Consider the following 18092-nt stretch of genomic DNA (forward strand, 5'->3'; position numbering starts at 1 on the left):
TACCTTCCGAGACAGCGGACAGCCTGAAACCAGAAGACTGGAGGGCCGAAACGTTGCTGCGTAAATCACATCAAATGGCAGCATGGGCCCTTCAAGCCGTGTCAGCCACATCGTTTTTCGATAGAGCATCCATAATGTGAGTGCTGAAATATTTCTCTGTCTCTCCTTCTCAAGATTAAATGTATCTAGTTTCTTTTGTATTTTGTTCAGTAATATCTCTAACTTTCAAGAGGCATATAATATAAATAAAAAACTTCTCATAAGTGCTTGTTTAATTCTCTCCATGGACTTCTAATAACAGAATAAGAGAGTCCTTGACATCTTCTAATCCAACTCCCTGCTCAAGCAAGAGATCCTATACCATTCCAGATAAGTGGCTATACAGTCTCTTAAAAGCCTCCTGCGATGAAGCACCCACAACTTCGGAAGGGAAGCCATTCCACTGCTGAATTGTACTCACTGTTAGGAAATTTCTCCTTTCTTTCAGGTTTTCTTCTTGTTTAGTTTCCATCCATTGTTTCTTGTCTTGCCTTCTGGTCCTTTGGCAAATAAGGCTTTATTTATAAAATAGGAAAATAAGAAAATATGGCTTTATGTATAAAATAGACATATCCCAATTCATTTTTCATCCAACCCCATGGAGACTTTTGGAAATATGATAAATTCAATTTTTCATGCTAGGGCTGTCTATAATTCCTCAGTTCTTTCCCATTTTTTGACCAAGTGGAAATGTTCAAAGTGATTTAAGGGGGAAAACAATAGATATTAATTACATTTTCTGTTTCTAAGCAATTACATTAAACCTAAATTTAATCTACCAGTAGATCCCCTTCCCCTTCCCCCATATATTTCCTTAAAATTTATAACTTTAGATGTGTAATTAAAAACACTATTACTATTTCTAATGTAAAAATATTGTGAATCTTTTAATTAGATTAACTACTCTGTGCAAGTCAGTAAGTTGACTTCTACATTCTCGTCAGATGTGTCTTACTTGGAACAGTCCAGTATATTTAATGTTATTCACCAGCATACTCTCATAGCAAATGCACATGGTCATAGCTGGAAAGTAGTACCAGGTTTCTAACTGTTGTGTTGCTTTCTGTTATATAAAATCAGATATTAGTGTATGAATTGTGTGTGTGAGAGAGAGAGAGAGAGAAAGAGAAAGAGAGAGAGAGAATGTTTGAGTGTCAGTGTGTGTATGGGAAAGGAGAAAGAGAGGGTTTTTGTATGTACTTGTCAGTTATGTTGGGGATTACATACTTGCTCAGAGTAAGATGAGTCATTTCTAACTCAGAATTTGAATAATACTGTTATTTCCCTGGCCAAGTAATTTCTGACTCATTTACCACCAAAAGAAGAATGAGAAAACAGTCATGGCCAAGCATTATGCTTAAACTTCTTCTTCCCTTATTCCTCCCTTCTTAAAACAATATTATCATGTAAACCGTTTTTCTTTTGTGATTCATCCTGATATGCTGAATGGATCATACTTCATGGGAAATATTGTGATCAGAGTTCTAATGTTTGACTTGTAAAAAAATAGAATTTTATTTGTATCCATGTGAAACAGAGATTTAATTGAAATTATCAAGACAAAAAAAAAAAGATAGGAGAGATGAGGTTAATTGTAGTTAAAAGAAACAAGTAGAAAATGATACTACTATGAATGTAAATAAAAAGTTTACATAAATAGTAGCCATAGTCCTAGAATGTTCTGCACATCACAGTTAATTGTAATGGTTCATTGTACAAATGAGAGTTTATTAGACCTTTGATATAATAAACAGCATTTATTAGACCTTTGTGTTGAAGAGAAAACTGCATCCAATATCTTTACATTTAACATATTCAGAAGAGGAACTTCCCTCTGCAAGTTTTAGAATTAGGCAAATTTGAGACAGAGAAATAGGATGATGTAATTTTAAAAACTGTTGTATATAATTTCTGCTGCAGCTCTTTAACTCTTGGGTAGTGTATTCTATCCAGCAAGGCATTCAACAAAACAGACCACAACCTACTTCTTGGTAAGTTAGAAAAATATGGGATAGACAGCATCACTACCAGATGGATTTGTAACTGGATGACAAATTGTTCTCAATGAGTACTACAAATTGTGCTTAATGGTACTACATCTACAGGGAAGGAAGTAAACTGTGGTACCATATGAGTCCATTTCAGGCCCTATACACGTCAATATTTTCATCAATGATTTAGATGAGGGAATAGAAGGGAAACTCATCAAATTTACAAATGACATTAAGCTGGTAAACCCCAGAAGACAAACTCAGGATCCAAAAAAGATCTTGATGAACTTGAGGAATGAGCTGTATCCAACAACATGAAATTTAATGTGGAGGAACCCAAGGTTTTACACAGGCAACAAAAACCAAAAGTATAAGTACAGATTAGGTAAAACCATAAAATAAAATCAAAAACAATAACTGGGGAACCTTGGAGTCCTAGCATAGGATCATTTAAATAGGAGCCAGCAGTATGCAGCAGCCGCCAAAAAAAAGGTAATACAGTCCTTGATTGTATAAAGAGAAGCATAGAATCAAAATCACGTGAAGTATTAGTTCTGCCTTATAAAGCCTTAGTAAGTTCGGATCAGTCCTATAGAACTGGTAGTAACTTGGCGGTCTGGGTCAATGGAACCAGCAGTGAACCAGGTCTGCCACATGTCCCTGAGCTGGATCTTTCAGCAGCACCATAGACATCTTGGGGTTTTTTTGCTGCACAGAAGTTTTTTTAATAGTACTGCACATGCACACTGAGGGTCATTTCCGGGAAGTGATGTGCATGCACAAAACATGCACTTCTGTCACAATGCAAACTGGTGGGGAAGGTAAGAAGAACCATCCCTGAGTAAGGCCACACCTGGAATACTGCATCTAGTTTTGGTCACCACATTACAAAAAAGACGTTGAGTCTTTGGGAAAAGTGCAAAGAAGAGCAAATAATATTATGAAAGGCCTAGAGGCTAAAATATATGAAGAATGGTTGCAGGAGTTGGGTTTGGCTAGAGTAGAGAAATGAAGGACCAGTGGGGACATGATAACAGTATTCCATATTTGAGAGGCTGCCAAAATGAGGAGGGGGGTAAACTTATTTTCCAAAGCATCAGAAGAAGACAAGAAACAATGGGTTTGTTTGTTTGTTTGTTTGTTTGTTTGTTTGATTTGATTTGATTTGTATGCTGCCCCTCTCCGTAGACTCGGGGCGGCTAACAACAATGATAAAAACAGCATGTAACAATCCAATACTAAAACAACTAAAAACCCTTATTATAAAACCAAACATACACACAAACATACCATGCATAAATTGTAATGGCCTAGGGGGAAGGAATATCTCAACTCCCCCATGCTTGGCGGTATAAGTGAGTCTTGAGTAGTTTATGAAAGACAGGGAGGATAGGGGCAGTTCTAATCTCCGGGAGGAGTTGGTTCCAGAGGCCCGGGGCCACCACAGAGAAGGCTCTTCCCCTGGGGCCCACCAAACGACATTGTTTAGTCGACAGGACCCGGAGAAGGCCAACTCTGAGGGACCTTATCGGTCGTTAGGATTCATGCGGTATCAGGCACTAATCAAGGAGAGAAGCAACCTGGAATTAAGGATAAACTTCCTAATAGGTAGAGCAATTAAGCAGTGGAACAGCTTTTCATCAGATATTATGGGTGCTTCATCACTAGAGATTTTTAAGAAGATATTGGACAATCATTTGTCTGAAATGGTATAGGGTTTCCTGCTTGAGCAAGGGATTGGACTGCAAGACCTGCAAGGTCCTTTCCAGCTCTATTCTGATTCATAGTTTGTCAGCAGCTATAATACTTTCTTGAGAGCTTGTTGAAGATGGCAGTTAAGAAATTAAGTTTAAGAATATATTCAAATTGCCCTCAATTAGAATTTGTGTGGATATTCCAGATGTCAAAAGTTGAGATAAGTTATGTTCCCATCCTCCAAACAAATGTCAAAAGGCTAACAGCAACTATTTTATACATATTTTATCATCGTTACAGAGATTTTTGATATAATTTTATTTTATGGTAAGGTAAATCAGATAAGATAAATTTGGCCTATGTAGTTAGTTTTATTAACAGATTTCTTAGTATGTAATAATAGCACTGCAAGCTTTTTAAAAATTTGTTAGCTATCTGGCATGTATTCATGGATATATATGCCCTTCTACTGAACCAAATCTATTAGTTTTTGTCTCAGTACCACTGAGGCTATACATCCTCATACCCAATAAAAATTGACAGAATGTATTACATTTAAAAAATAAAATTAATTCTTCTCCTTTCTTATTGTATTAACCGAAAGAATTTTTGGCAAGCTCTAAAGACTTAAAATATTGATGCCTTTTTTACATTAGTAGCAATTTTCCACATCAGCAGAGTCACATGTGAATGACCTGAATCACGCTTTAGCTACAAATATTCACAAGAGATTAGTCAGTACAAATTATATGTTTTTTCCTGCTAATATTGAATGTGCATATATGTGCATTAACCTCCCAAACTAATATTTAATCTACTAATGCATTTTTCAGCTTCAATTAATTTCACTAATGAAAATGTCTTAAACCGTCAACATGTGTGCATGTTGAAAATGTTGGAAATCAGTGTAGGTTTAGAAATCTTCCAAACCTGATGACAATTGATTTTTTAAAAATAATTTTTAGATCATTACTCTAAGCCAACCCGAGTCCTCGAAGAGGGGCAGCATGTAAGTCCAAACAAACAAACAAACAAAAACAAACAAACAAACAAACAAACAAACAAACAAAGACATTGATGTGTGGAAGGAATGTCCATAGGTTATAGTCCAAAAAAAATCAAGATAGCTGTCAAATCTCCATTGCACATAAAAAACAACAACAGGTGAACCTTCAATGATATCTTGAGTAGAATAGTGGCTTGTGTATATCTGTGAATTAGGTCTATAATTCTATAACTTTATTTTTTTTAACAGTTCCAAAACCTAATTTAATTCTGTCTACTAAGCTATCTTTCAGGTGATTTCTAATAAAGGCAGTATGGACAATCAGATTATTTATTATTATTAGGTCCGAAATTTCATGCAGTTGTCTGTTAACCAAATTCAGAATTTGACTGCAGAAGTTTTAGCCAGGCAAGTTGCCAACAACATCTTAAGAGCAAAGCAGTGCAACTGAGTTTTCAATTCTTTGCATGTTACCTGATTTTGAAGAGGATATTCCATTGTTAAACTGGATAAATTGAATCCATAAATATTTCTTTTGAGCAGAGAAGGGGGCTTGCACCTTTCCCCCCATTTAACAATTTGATTTTGCTGACACAAAGCATGTGTATTTCTAAACTTAACATTATAAAATATTCTGACAATTTTAATATAAACAGGAACCTTTTGCAGTGATTGCTTGGATCGAAAATGTTTTTCCACTTGACATTTGTTTATACATCCAAGGAAAGAAACTTTATTTATGGCTAGCTGAAGAACACAAATAAACATGGGGGAGAACTGAAAAATCAGCTTTGATTATGCATGAAAATCTACAATGTCATTGTGTACTCTGGTTCCATATTCTGATTGCCTGTTTATTTTTCTAGAGCTGCTGGCGAGCCTATGGAAGAAGAGTCAGCCTTGTGAAGTGCCAAGTCCTCCCCTGACATTTCCTGTGTGTGACATCATTGTGTATCCCCCCCCCAAAAAAGCACCCTTAGACATGTCTTGTCTGCTGCTTGGGTGGCAGAGATCAGTTGGAACATAAACATTGGGCACAAAATTCTGAACAGCAGCTTCACTTGTTCGTGGGAAAGACTTAAAAGAGCCTAAAATTCCTCCAATGTAACCACTAGAATTCTAACAGTAGAATGAACCAGACTTGGAAGGAAAGTCAGTCTTGTGCAGATTTTTATATGCTCTCTGATCCACTCCCCAAATTCAGTGGTAGAATAGAAACGTTAAAGTCATTCTGCATTCTTGTCTATGGTTATCCATGAAAATCGAAACAGTCTGTGAAGCCGCTAGGGGGGGAAAAAAAACTGGACAGAATCACAAATATCTCTCCTGCTTCTCACATGTTAAAAATACATTTTACAGGAACTTTTTCCCTCTCTGATCACTTGAAATGGTTCATATGATTGATCGGATGTAATAGAATTACGAGTTGTTCTTCTGTAGTGCCACTTTAAAGGTGCTAGAGGAGTTTCATGAGAGAAGCATTAATTTCCAATTGGAAAATGGATAGCAAGAGACATTCCATTCTGCTCTTTTTTTGTCTGTCCCAAATGCAAGTATGTTAAATGGGTCTCTTTAGCTTTCTTTTGTTGATGGTGGTGATTTCGGTATTTCTCTGGAATTAATGATAATTAGAAACCTGTGAACAAAATTTGCTCGGTAAAGAAAGACTGATGGTTGGTCTGTGGCATAATCCAGCATAGATTACAGATGGCATTGGCAAACTGATTGCAAATTGATTTCAAAACTGATTCAGCTTTCAGAAATCAACAGTGTCCCCCTATCTGACTTAATCTTATTTCAGACCAATCCTGTGCTACACTTTTAAAAGTGATAAGCAAAAGAGACCTTCTGAAGTTCGCTGGAAAATCTAGTACTTTTGCAGTATTTTTCCTTTTGGAGTTGGCACGTTAGTTATACTGTTCCACTGAATCTCATTGAAGCTTGGAACTCAGTAGAAAGTTTCTTGAGAGGTATCTTCTGTTAATTATTTTCTTCTCTGAATAATAAGTTTATGCCACAAGTCCGTATGGATTCATAAGAGTTACTGAAGATCTGTGCCTTTTGCTGATAATTAATGCTTAAACTCTTACACATGTTGCCTTATTGTCACAGAAAAGGAAGGAGGTTGTATGTTCTTTTGATGTTTGCAAATAACGATAGAAAAATTATCTCACTAAAACATTTCAAGACAAACAAATGCACATATACACATAGACATACACATCTGTACATACAAACTCATACATAGAGAGAAAATTATGTATTATTTACTGCGCCCCACTCTATTTTACACTATCTGATAGCCGGCATTCTTTTGATCGACAAGCAACAATATTCTTTTATACATTTTCCAAGCTCAAAGAAGATATTATAGCCAAAAGTGAACATTGTCATGCTTTTTATTCAAAAATCTGAAAGGGTCTTTAATTAAAACAAGATTCAGGGAAAGCCAGAATATGAAAGATATAAAACAATGTGGTTTCAGTTATAGCAGATGCAAACCTGTAAATCAAAGATGAAAGATTTCACTCAAATAGAATTATATAATTTTCTTTTGTTATACAGATGGATTGCATTTCCCTCCCAAAGTGTTTTAGTTTGTTTACAATTAATATTTAATGTGAAATACTTTTTACTATTCATATGGAAATTGTTTGATATAATTTCAAAATCTGAGTAGTGTTTCAAATAGGATGCTGCAGGAGAAATTCACTAGATTAATTATCAAATTATATTTTGTTATGTGTTAAATGAGATGGATACCTACTAAATGAGATGGATACCTACTATTAATTATTGGAAAGATAATTTATCATTCAGTTCCTGTTTTCATGATTAATGATATTTTAAAGACATTAAATTGTCCAGGTGTCAATACAGAATTTTGTCCTTTGCTGCAAATAAGATTGCATTTATTGAAAAGTTAATTACAATTTTTTTTGAAAGAATATTGCATGAAAAATTAGTTATCCCATAATGACGTTTCATGAAAAAAAATCACTGTATCTGAAGTTGTTTATTATATTACTTTTGATTTTTTTAATGTCATATTTTAAATGGGAGTACTAGAAATGACCCGCTTTCTAATATTAACATTATGTTTCAATTTGAAGATTGTGTAAAAATTAACAACTGGAAGAATGAGCAATCGATATCTGATTGATTTCTTTCTGAATTTGTAGTAAGAAAAAATATCTATTTCAGATATGTCACATTTAAACTGTACGGATGGTTTTGAAAATTTGAACCTGAAAGTTTGCACAGCATTATTTGGAATTATATTCTATTAAGCTCAATAGATATTCCTTTTGAGCAAGCGAGTATGTTTTCTGACTTGAAATTAAATTGCTAGCTCAGTAATTCTGGGAGTTGAAGGCCACATGTCATAGAAGAGCCAACTTTGCCTACCTCTGCTCTATGTGAACCTAGCAGAGGAATGATTGGGCACAATTAAAACCACAAGCTCAGAATGGCAACTGACACACCAAAAAGCTGTCTGAAAAAATAACAAAAACTATACACCCTAATAACAAGTTAAACCCAAAGAGATAGATAAGAGGCCAGCAACGAAAAGCTGTGGAAAAAAGGAGCAGAATGGTGAGGAGAAGAGGGAGGGAAAGGAAGGCTGTTGAATAGAAAACCCAAGGGAGCGAGGAAAGCAAGGAGCCAGGGAGGAAGGGGGAGGAGGGAAACTCAGATGCCCCCCCTCCAAGTGCTGCTGCCTCGCCCACTCGCCTCCAGGCAAAGAGCCAGCCCCAAGCATTCTAGAAATCCCCCCTCCCCAAATAGATGGAACATTTACAACAGAGGGAGGGTCAAGGAGAGGAGTAAGTCAAGTTTGCAGCTGAAAGCAACCGGGCTTCATTAACAGAAAAAAATGTCGGTAAGCCCCAACGCTGGATGATGAAGCATTTGCTCCTCTCCTCTCCCCCCCAAGTCAGTTCTAGCTCTTTCCTTCCCCCACCCACCCACCCACCCCAAGAGATAGAAGCCGCTCCTTCCGTAGTTGGAGCTGCAATTCATACCTGCTATTTGCAGTCCTATTTTTTGTGAACATAGAAAAATAGTTTTTGGTTCGGTCTAACTTATTCCTACCCCAAAGTTACACTTTCCTGCCATTTCACTACCTCTGTATTAGGAAAGAAGAGATGCCATTTGATGCCAAATACCCTGAAAGGACTTTTGTGAGTGGAACGAACGTCCTCAAAATGCATCAGACAAAATCCTCATGGCTCTGCCTCTTTTTTTCGCTGACTCTCCCTTTGCTCCTTCCTCCTGGCACGAAGCTTCCTCTCCCCCATCGCTACGGGGAGGGAAGGAAAAAGTTTTGCTAACCCTGGCCATCCCTTGGGCTAAGATGCCTGCCTCCCGCCAAGGGCTGCTTGGGGAGGCGGGGGCCCTCATCAGCATTTGATATGTAAGACGCACCTGGTTTTTAAAGCACTTTTTGCAGTAAAAAGGTGCGTCTTATCCACCAAAAAATACGGTAACTCATTCAGAGAGGTTTTGTTTGCTTCTCTCTCTCTCTCTCTGTGCGCGCATGTGTGTAAGAAAGAGACGGGTATCCTAATAGAAAGGTGTTATACTATAGCATTATTGATGATCATTGATCTGAAGTTTCAATGTCAATGATGTTTCAGTTAAACCATCTTATAAAACTTAGTTTTACAACTCAACTGTTTACTAAGGACCTTTGAATTTATCCGAAAATTCAAGAGTCTTCTGCTTGGATACTCATACGGTTTTACCAAGTAAAAGCTTTAAACTAACTTGAATCAATTAGTTTTTGCCTGATTTACACACATCTAATGATGAACCTAGGATATAGCTGGCAGAAACCTACAAAATAAGCCACTAACATCAAGATGTGCTGGCAAAATTTTAAAGCAATGGAAGCCAATATATGCATTTCAACTTCTTATGTATGACGCACTCAATATTCACAGTAGTTTGCCAAACTTTAAGAATAGAATTCCATACAACTGTTTGAAATGTTGATCTCTATAAATGTGACATTCCAAGTTAATGCATTTGGCACAGAAAAAATTAGAATGACAATAATAGCCATAAAATATTGTATGGACTTCCTTTGAGCAGAATGGAGATCCAACATCCCAAAAAGAATGGAAAATGGTTTGATTTAATTTATTTTTAATTAGACAATTTAATTATAGTTGGTGAAACATTCTCCATGTATTTAATTATTTTTCCCATCTGTCACCTGAAAAAAAACTGTTTGGTGATAAATCTGGATAAGTTGAAGGGAACATTCCAAACTTTTGAAGATCCCCTACAATGGTGGCCTCTTAGTTTGGGAGCGCTTAACTGCACCCGTATGTTTTTCATTATTTTTTCCTAAATCGTGCAAGAATAAGACTAATCTGTCTGTAAATATAACATTTGAATGTACCAATTCTATCTGATTAGGAGAGCCTAGACTGAAATTATAATGGAGAGGGGGGGGGGGGAACACATCTTCTGCCACTTCCATTTCTCCTTCATATCTTTGTGATATGTGCAGATCTTATGGGATAGAGCAAAGGGCTTCAAACCTGGCAACTTTAATACTTGTGGACTTCAATTCCCAGAATTCTCCAGCCATCATAGCAAGCTGGAGAATTGTGGGAGTTGAAGTCCACAATTTTTAAAATTGCCAAGTCTGGGGATCCCTGGGATAGAGGCTAAAAAAAGGAAAGAAATTACAATTTTGCATATTTATCATAAAATCTAGAAAAACAATCAATACTAGGAAGGAAATGCTAGTCTAGGAGAAGACGCATTTAACAGAAAATGATTTGAGGTTTAGCCCTATAATCATTCAGTTTCAAAAGTAAATTATTATTGCGATCTTGAGACATATGTTCATAACTCCTAAAACTGAATCAAACCAGTTTTGCTGTGCTCTGCCTACCATAGGACATTCTTATCACTTCACAGGTACCAATTCATTGATCCATTTAGATAATATAATATAATGAAGAGAATTAAGTAAGTCTTTAGTCTTTGCTCTTTGTTTATGCACACACAGAAATGAAATATGAACCCATTTTAGGCAGGAAAGGAAAACTCATACCGTAATCAGATAAAATTGATGCAGGTCCCCACTGTCCCCAAAACTAGATAAATTCATGATGCTTTCATTCAAGCACATTCCTATATTCAGTAAATATTTCCTGAGTCTAAGGAGGGCGACATAAAAATCAAATCAAATCAATCTAAATAAATAGATAAATAAATAAATAATCTACATTCATCTGTTACCCTTTTAAATGAGTGCAAAAGGATATGCAAATTTATATTTCATAAATGCATTTTATCATGTACATTTTATCATGTACATAAAATGCATTTTATCAAGTAGTTATTTCTGAATATAGTTTGACTAAAAGTAGATAACATAATTTTAATCTGAAAACTGCATCATAATGCAACAATGTGAAATTGAAACCATAAATTAAAAAAAATACAGAAATACAAAATGCTTATAATTAAATACAAGACCAATAAACCTTCATGTTAAGTTACTGGTTCGGGAGCTGTTCCCTCATCTGCAAAAATGTATGTTTTTAAATGAGAGAAAAACTGTATCAAAGTTTTGCCATAACATTTGGTGGCAAAATAATTTTAAAGGAAATAATGTTTCATATCCAAATACATAGATAAATCTTCTTTTAACTTATCAAACTCTATAAAATGTCAATAACACAATCTTGGCAGAATGAAATCTAAATTTAACAAATATTGCTAATGATGCTAATTAATAAGTTTTTAAGTAGTGTTTGAAGTGGTTTTGAAGAGATACATGAGTTCCTTTGTGTTATTTGATTGTTTTCAAACAAGTCTGATTCAAAGTTTTGAAAATTCTCATCCACCCAAAATCTAGCAAAACTGGGATGAGATGGCAGAACACAAGCAGTTCCAATTTTGTGTCAGTTCTGAAAATAAAGTTAGCATTTACTCCAGACTTTAAAAAATAATACTGAAATTGAATACTGTGAAGAACCTCCTAAAAGTTTGTTTTATTTTAAAATAAATGTCCTTAGTCTAAAATCAGTTAATCTACTTTTTCCCAGCAGTTTGACTGATTTTGAAACACAGATGCCTTCTTTAAAATCTTTCTGCATTACAATACCCCTCCAGGCCACAATGTGAAATTAAAACATCAGGAAATCCAAATAACTATTCTTGCAAATAGAATCTGTTTAAACCATCAAACATAGAAGTTTAATGCTCTATGAACTGTAATGGCTGAGTCTCTAAAATGACAGAAGTGGTCTTAAAGATTGGAACTCTAAAAAATTCCAGATTTTTACCAAATTTAATGTAGTAAAAACTCATCTATCACTGACCATCTTTCCAGAGACTTTCATTAAGTTGCAACACTTTTAAAAAGATCTTTGTCCTTGTTGCAATACTATCTATTGCAATAGTGTTTTAAAATACAATGCCACATAAAAAGAAAAAAAATCCATATTTTGTGTGAAGGTTTAAACAACATTTCTACTTGAATGTGATCATATTTTACTTCATAATTAATTCCCTTTCAGGAATAATGTTTAAAGAATTCCCATGGAGTTGATTATTTGCAACATTGTAGAAATATATTTCACCCTGTATTTGTCTCCAAAGAAAAGCTGTTATTTGTGTTAATGGCAGGTTTCTCTTCAAATGCCATTACTCCAGTCAACTGCAGTTATGATTTTGACAGTAAAATCAGGATTCATTCAATGTCTCCATATTTTATTGTTTAATTGGTTGTAACTTTTCAGTGCCAGTAGAACATTCTGATCATACAAATCAAGGGTCATGCAAAAGAATTAGGTTGATATTGACTGACAACTATAAAAAACTTTTTTCTGCATTTAGGTTTCTTCCAAAATCCCCCCAAAAACTGAAAATACAAGAATATAGTTCCAGAACATCTCAAAGATACCAGATCAGAGTAGTGTGTGTGATGCTGATTTGAAGAAGATTCATGATAAATAACTGAATACATCCAGAAAATAATTTAAAGTGGGTCCATAAACTTTTTACATTGGAAACATGTAAGGTCTGGAATTGCTTGAAGTTGCCTTCAAACAGTTTTTTTTTTTTAAAGTTCCTTTGGTCTTGTGTTTTCTATAATTATTTGGCTCTGCTCTCATTCTTGTGTGCAATAAAAAGCCTATTTGAAATAAGATCTCTCTCTCTCTCTCTCTCTCTCTCTCTGTGTGTGTGTGTGTGTGTGTAAGTGAGTGAGTATTGAAATAGAAGTTTCGGAAGTAGTATCTGAAAATGCCACCCTCGTTGAATCAAAGGAATTTGGCTATTAAAACATGAAGACACTAAGCACCAAAGTGCTAGAGTGCACTGAAAAAAGAATAAGCCACAAGCATTAATATGAAAATAAGGACATATGTCATCCTGAAACCACAGAACAATTCAGAGTAACTTCAAGACTGATTCTATGCTTAACTTTGCTCATTTGCCAGTGTGTTAAGTTTCTAAGCCTATTTTCTTATTCCTCACTTAAAAAAGGAGACACATCACAGGATCATCTTGCATGCAATACACTAAAATTGCAAATGTTTGGTGAGGAAGCACAAAAATTTGTTAAAGCTAACTCCCTAAGTGATTCCTTCTAATTTCAGATTTAACTGTATGCTGTCACTCAATAGACAAAAATATTATTTAAATGTCAAGAAAGGAGAAATACTGTCATTAAGATACCTCAAACAGAATTGTGATCCTTCCTTCTAAAGAAATGTCACAAAAACTCATGAGATACAATCAAATTTACAGAAAATCTTAGGTTTCATGTATGGCATAAGATCTTATATAAAGACATAAATTTATCATGAATTCTTAATGTAAGAATGGTCATAAAAATCACATCAAGTTTTAACAGTATATATTTATATGTGATAGATTGTGTGTGTGTGTGTGTGTACATGCATGTGTATTCACATTCTAGAGCCAACAGGGAGAAATGATTAAAACATAATTTCGCAACATTTGGAAGACTTTATTTTATTTTTATTAATGAGGGTTTGTTTACTAGAGAGCGGATAAGACTAAGCAGGAAACGAACACAAACTCTAGTAAAACAAGACCTCTGCAAGCTATGAAACTGAATTAAATGAATCACTGGAATTTCACAATATTGCTATTAGATTAGGGTTTTTTTTTGGTGTTCTGTGTCTTAAAAAAAAGAAAATAATGCCATGCTTCAACAAAGTAGGAAGAGAAATGCCTGGGAATTCAAATGTTGCTGGTCTATTAATTCCACCATCCCTCACCACTTACCATGAGGAACTTCCACAACAATTGCAGAGGCCATAGATCAATAGCAATTAGGTCATCGATTACACCATTGGTAGGCTACTATTTTACTGTTAAGTATTGCCAAATATTGCATGAAGCTAAGTATGCCCTTGTGTAAGTGGTAGTTAATTTTACTTTTAATCCTTATATCATTACCTAAAATCAAGAATCAGAGTGAGAACACCTTCCTCTTAATTCTACAGGAATCAGATTTACACTCCAGAAATACATTTCAGTTTATTGCAACCCTATCCTGCCTGTCACTCTATAGTTACATAACCTTTCTGTTCTTTCACCTATGGTTCATATCAAAACTTCAATTAACCTGTCATATCTTATATATTCACAAGCATTAGCTGCTGATCAATAATAAAATCAAAATAAACATCCATTGGTGTCCTTAAATAGTAGTCTTCCAATTCCCTTCTATCCCAGCCAACAAAGCTTTTATATATAGTACTATTATTTTTGGTTTTATTATTGTAGTGTTACCCTGCTTCTGTCTATCAACATACATAAGAATCCTATCTCTTGTTTTCCCCAAAACAATAACCCCGTGAAGTACGGTAGGTTTTTGAGAGGGAGAATGGGTGCCCAAAGCTAACCAGCTGTCTTTCCTGCCCAAGGCAGACCTAGAACCCAGGCTCCTAATTTCTAGGCCACGACCTGAACCAGAGTGGCTGTTTGTTCTCTCATTCTCAAAGTATAATTTACTCATATCTATTATTAGTTTTTCATATAAAAATATAGAAATAACTTGTCTAGATAATTTAGACACATAGCAAAATCTCTGCAAATGTTATTGAGATCGTAAATTGGAATAGTATTATAGCTTAAACTTTTTCTTAGTCTCATTGTATATCTGCAAACTAAATCTGCAATCATATGTTTTTCATTATTCTTGGTGCACCCTGCATGCTAAATGTGCATTTCCTAAAATAAACTTCTTTGATAAGTCCCTAATGAAAATGAATGATTTTATTTGTGCTCCATTGATTTGTTCATGCATTTTGTATATAGCCAAAACAATCTTTTCTGTTTTTTCCTGGAGGTTGTTCTAAAAAGGAGGTGTATCTAATAAACAAAAAAAATGTCAGGATATGATTCATTAAGAAGAAACCCACATCATGCTTTCTTCAAAAAATTTCTTTAAGAAACAATTTTAAAACAGTTAGTTGGTTAACTATAGTAAGTAGAAAATTGCTTTATCATCAACTTTTGTGTTCTAGAGTCTAAAGACTTTCAAATGGCACAAACAAAATTAGAAGAATAACAACATTTGCAAGTTTTTCTTATTTTTCTTTAATGTCTAATCTTTTTCTGTAATGTTTGGGACACATTGACTGAAGCAGCTTGCAATTTGGCTGTTAAAAAGCAAAGGATGGTGAAGATTAAAAATGAGAAGAACCAAATTGTGATGGGGTTGTTCATGATTAAAAAGACATCTAGGTAAAAGTAAACACTAGGCAAAATTAGATCTTGTACGGTTTTGAAATGGATTATCTAGACCCTTTTCAATCGGACTTCAGACCTGGCTACAGTACAGAAATGCTTTGATCATTCTGATGAGCTCGAGATGGAGGGCATTCATGTATCTTTGTGCTACTTGACCTCTCAGCTGCTTTTGATATCATTGATCATGGTATCCTTCTGCAATGACTAAGGGAGTGTGGGAGGCACTGTGATATGGTGGTTCTCCTCCTATCTCTCTGGTCGGTTGCAGTCAGTATTGATAGGAGGACAAAGGTCAATCCCCAAATCCCTCTTTGGCGGGGTGCCTCAAGGTTCAGTTCTCTCTCCTCTCCTATGTATGCCGCCCTGTGTCTACGGAGAGGGGCGGCATACAAATCTAATAAATGAATGAATGAATAAATAAATATTTAACACCTACATTAAACCACTGTGAGATCATCCGATGACATGGGGTGAGGTCTCATTAATAGGCTGATGACATCCAGTTATATATCTCCACTCCACGCCAGTTCAGCGAAGCAGTGGATGTGATATGCCAGTGCCTGGAAGCTGTGAGAGTCTGAATGGGAGTTAGCAAGTTCAGACTTGACCATGACAAGATTGAATGGCTGTGGATATTGCCTCCAAAAGACTATATCGACTGTCCATCCTTGGTTCGGCGGGGAGAATTACTCCCTTCAGAATGGGTTCACAATTTGGGTGTTCTCCTAGACTCACACCTAAGATAAGACCAACATCTGACAGCTGTAGTTAGGAGGACCTTTGCACAGATTCATTTAGGGCACCAATTGTGACCCTACTTGGATCAGGAGTTTCTTCTCATAGTCACTCATGCCCTTGTCACCCCACAGCTAGATTATTGCAATGTGCTCTACATGGGGCTACCCCTGAAGAATGTTCAGAGACTACAGTTGGTCCAGAATGCAGTCACATGAGCTGTTGTGGGGGCATCTAGGCACACCCAATTTATACCAATTATCTGCGGACAGCACTGGCTCCTGATTGGTCTCTGGGTGCAATTCAAGATGTTGGTCATTACCTTTAAACCCTACATGGCTTAGGGCCAGACTATCTTTAAAACCACTTTCTACCACATAAGTCCCAGTGACTGATAAGGGCCCACAGTGTTTGTCTTTTCTGGGTCCTGTGAGCTAAATAGTGTCAACTTGTGAATCCACGGGGGAGGGCCTTCTCTATGACTGCTCTGACTCTGTGGAACCAGTTACCTCCTGAGATCCAGACTACCCCACCATACTCGCCTTTTGGAAAGCAGTAAAGACATGGCTTTTCCAGCAGACTTTGGGCTGTTGATCTGATGGTAGTAACCATTGAGATCTGGCCATAAATGTTACCCATGGGTTTAACTGTTGTATTTAAATTGTTTTTAATCTGTTTTTAGAGGCTTTAGCATTATTTGAGAGTGGGTGGCATAAAAATTGAATGAATGAATGAATGAATGAATGAATGAATGAATGAATGAATGAATGAACGAACAAATGAACAAACAATCAATCAACCCCACTGAACTAAGATAACAGTAAGAATTGGATTTCAATACTGGGAAAATGGAAACTTGCTATGGAGCTCCTGAGCCATGGTCAAAAGGTAGGAAGAAGAAATAGAAGTGACTCTATAGCTTGTTTTCTCTTTTGAGTAGATATCATCTAAATAAATTTGGGTTTCAACTGCCTATTTATGTTGTCATTTTTTAAACTGACTCCATACTTTTTTGTTGAGTGTATAAATTACAAGTTGCGAAGCCTTATAAATGTCTTAAACAAATGGATCTCATATACTGTATCTTTAATGATAACATTTGTGTATGTCCAAAAGGTCACAAGTTTAATTAAAAGCATGCAGAAACTTAAATATGCAGAATTTAAAAATCAGCAAAAATCAGATGGTTATGAGGTGGAACTTTAACTCTTCTTTCTAGCTCTTTAGGTCTAATTAGCTTAATCTAATCTAGACAATAAATACTGATATTGAAATGCCATAACATATATATTCCCAGAATTTCAGAATTAAGTGAGGCAAAAGGCATCCAGAATAGAAAGAGAATAATCTTAGAATAAAAAATGATAAAGAAAATTCTCTGCAACTGTTGGTTTAAGCCAGAATTATGTTTAGATTCACAGCCTAGATTTAATATTATTCATCTGTTAACCAGCTGTTAGTTAAATTTCATGCATGCATCTATGAATATTTTAATCTTGTGAATGGTTCAAGATGTGAATGGTGTTTTGATCTTAGAAGAGCCTTTTCAAACTCTCAGACTTCTGAATCTGGATTTCCCAATGTTTGTACAATTCACACAATCAACTTAATCTGTATGTATCCACTATGACATGCAAATAATCAAAAGAAAATGAATTCATCTTGCATTTTTCATGTATATACCCTCACACGCACACATAATGTTCAAACATATAAATAGAAAGGCTGGAATTATTCAAACTGTGAAGTCCATTGTGTGCACCAATTGGTATGCAAATCGTATTTCTGCAATTGATAATTCACAGGAAGCTTTCTCATCCATGGTGAATAAAGAATTTAAGGAAAACTTTTATAATAATTAAAATTAG

General features: G+C 35.4%; 1 long non-coding RNA gene across 1 annotated transcript in view; it reads right to left on the reverse strand.

The window, feature by feature from the left end:
* Nucleotides 1-282: 282 nt before the first annotated feature.
* The window catches only part of LOC139154940 (uncharacterized), a 64881-nt gene continuing 47071 nt past the window's right edge, over nucleotides 283-18092 (reverse strand). Inside the window, exon 4 of the long non-coding RNA XR_011556992.1 lies at nucleotides 283-554. This is a non-coding gene — a long non-coding RNA (uncharacterized lncRNA). The remainder of the gene's footprint in view (nucleotides 555-18092) is intronic.

Source organism: Erythrolamprus reginae, chromosome Z (genome assembly GCF_031021105.1).
Source record: "Erythrolamprus reginae isolate rEryReg1 chromosome Z, rEryReg1.hap1, whole genome shotgun sequence".
NCBI lineage: Eukaryota > Metazoa > Chordata > Lepidosauria > Squamata > Dipsadidae > Erythrolamprus > Erythrolamprus reginae.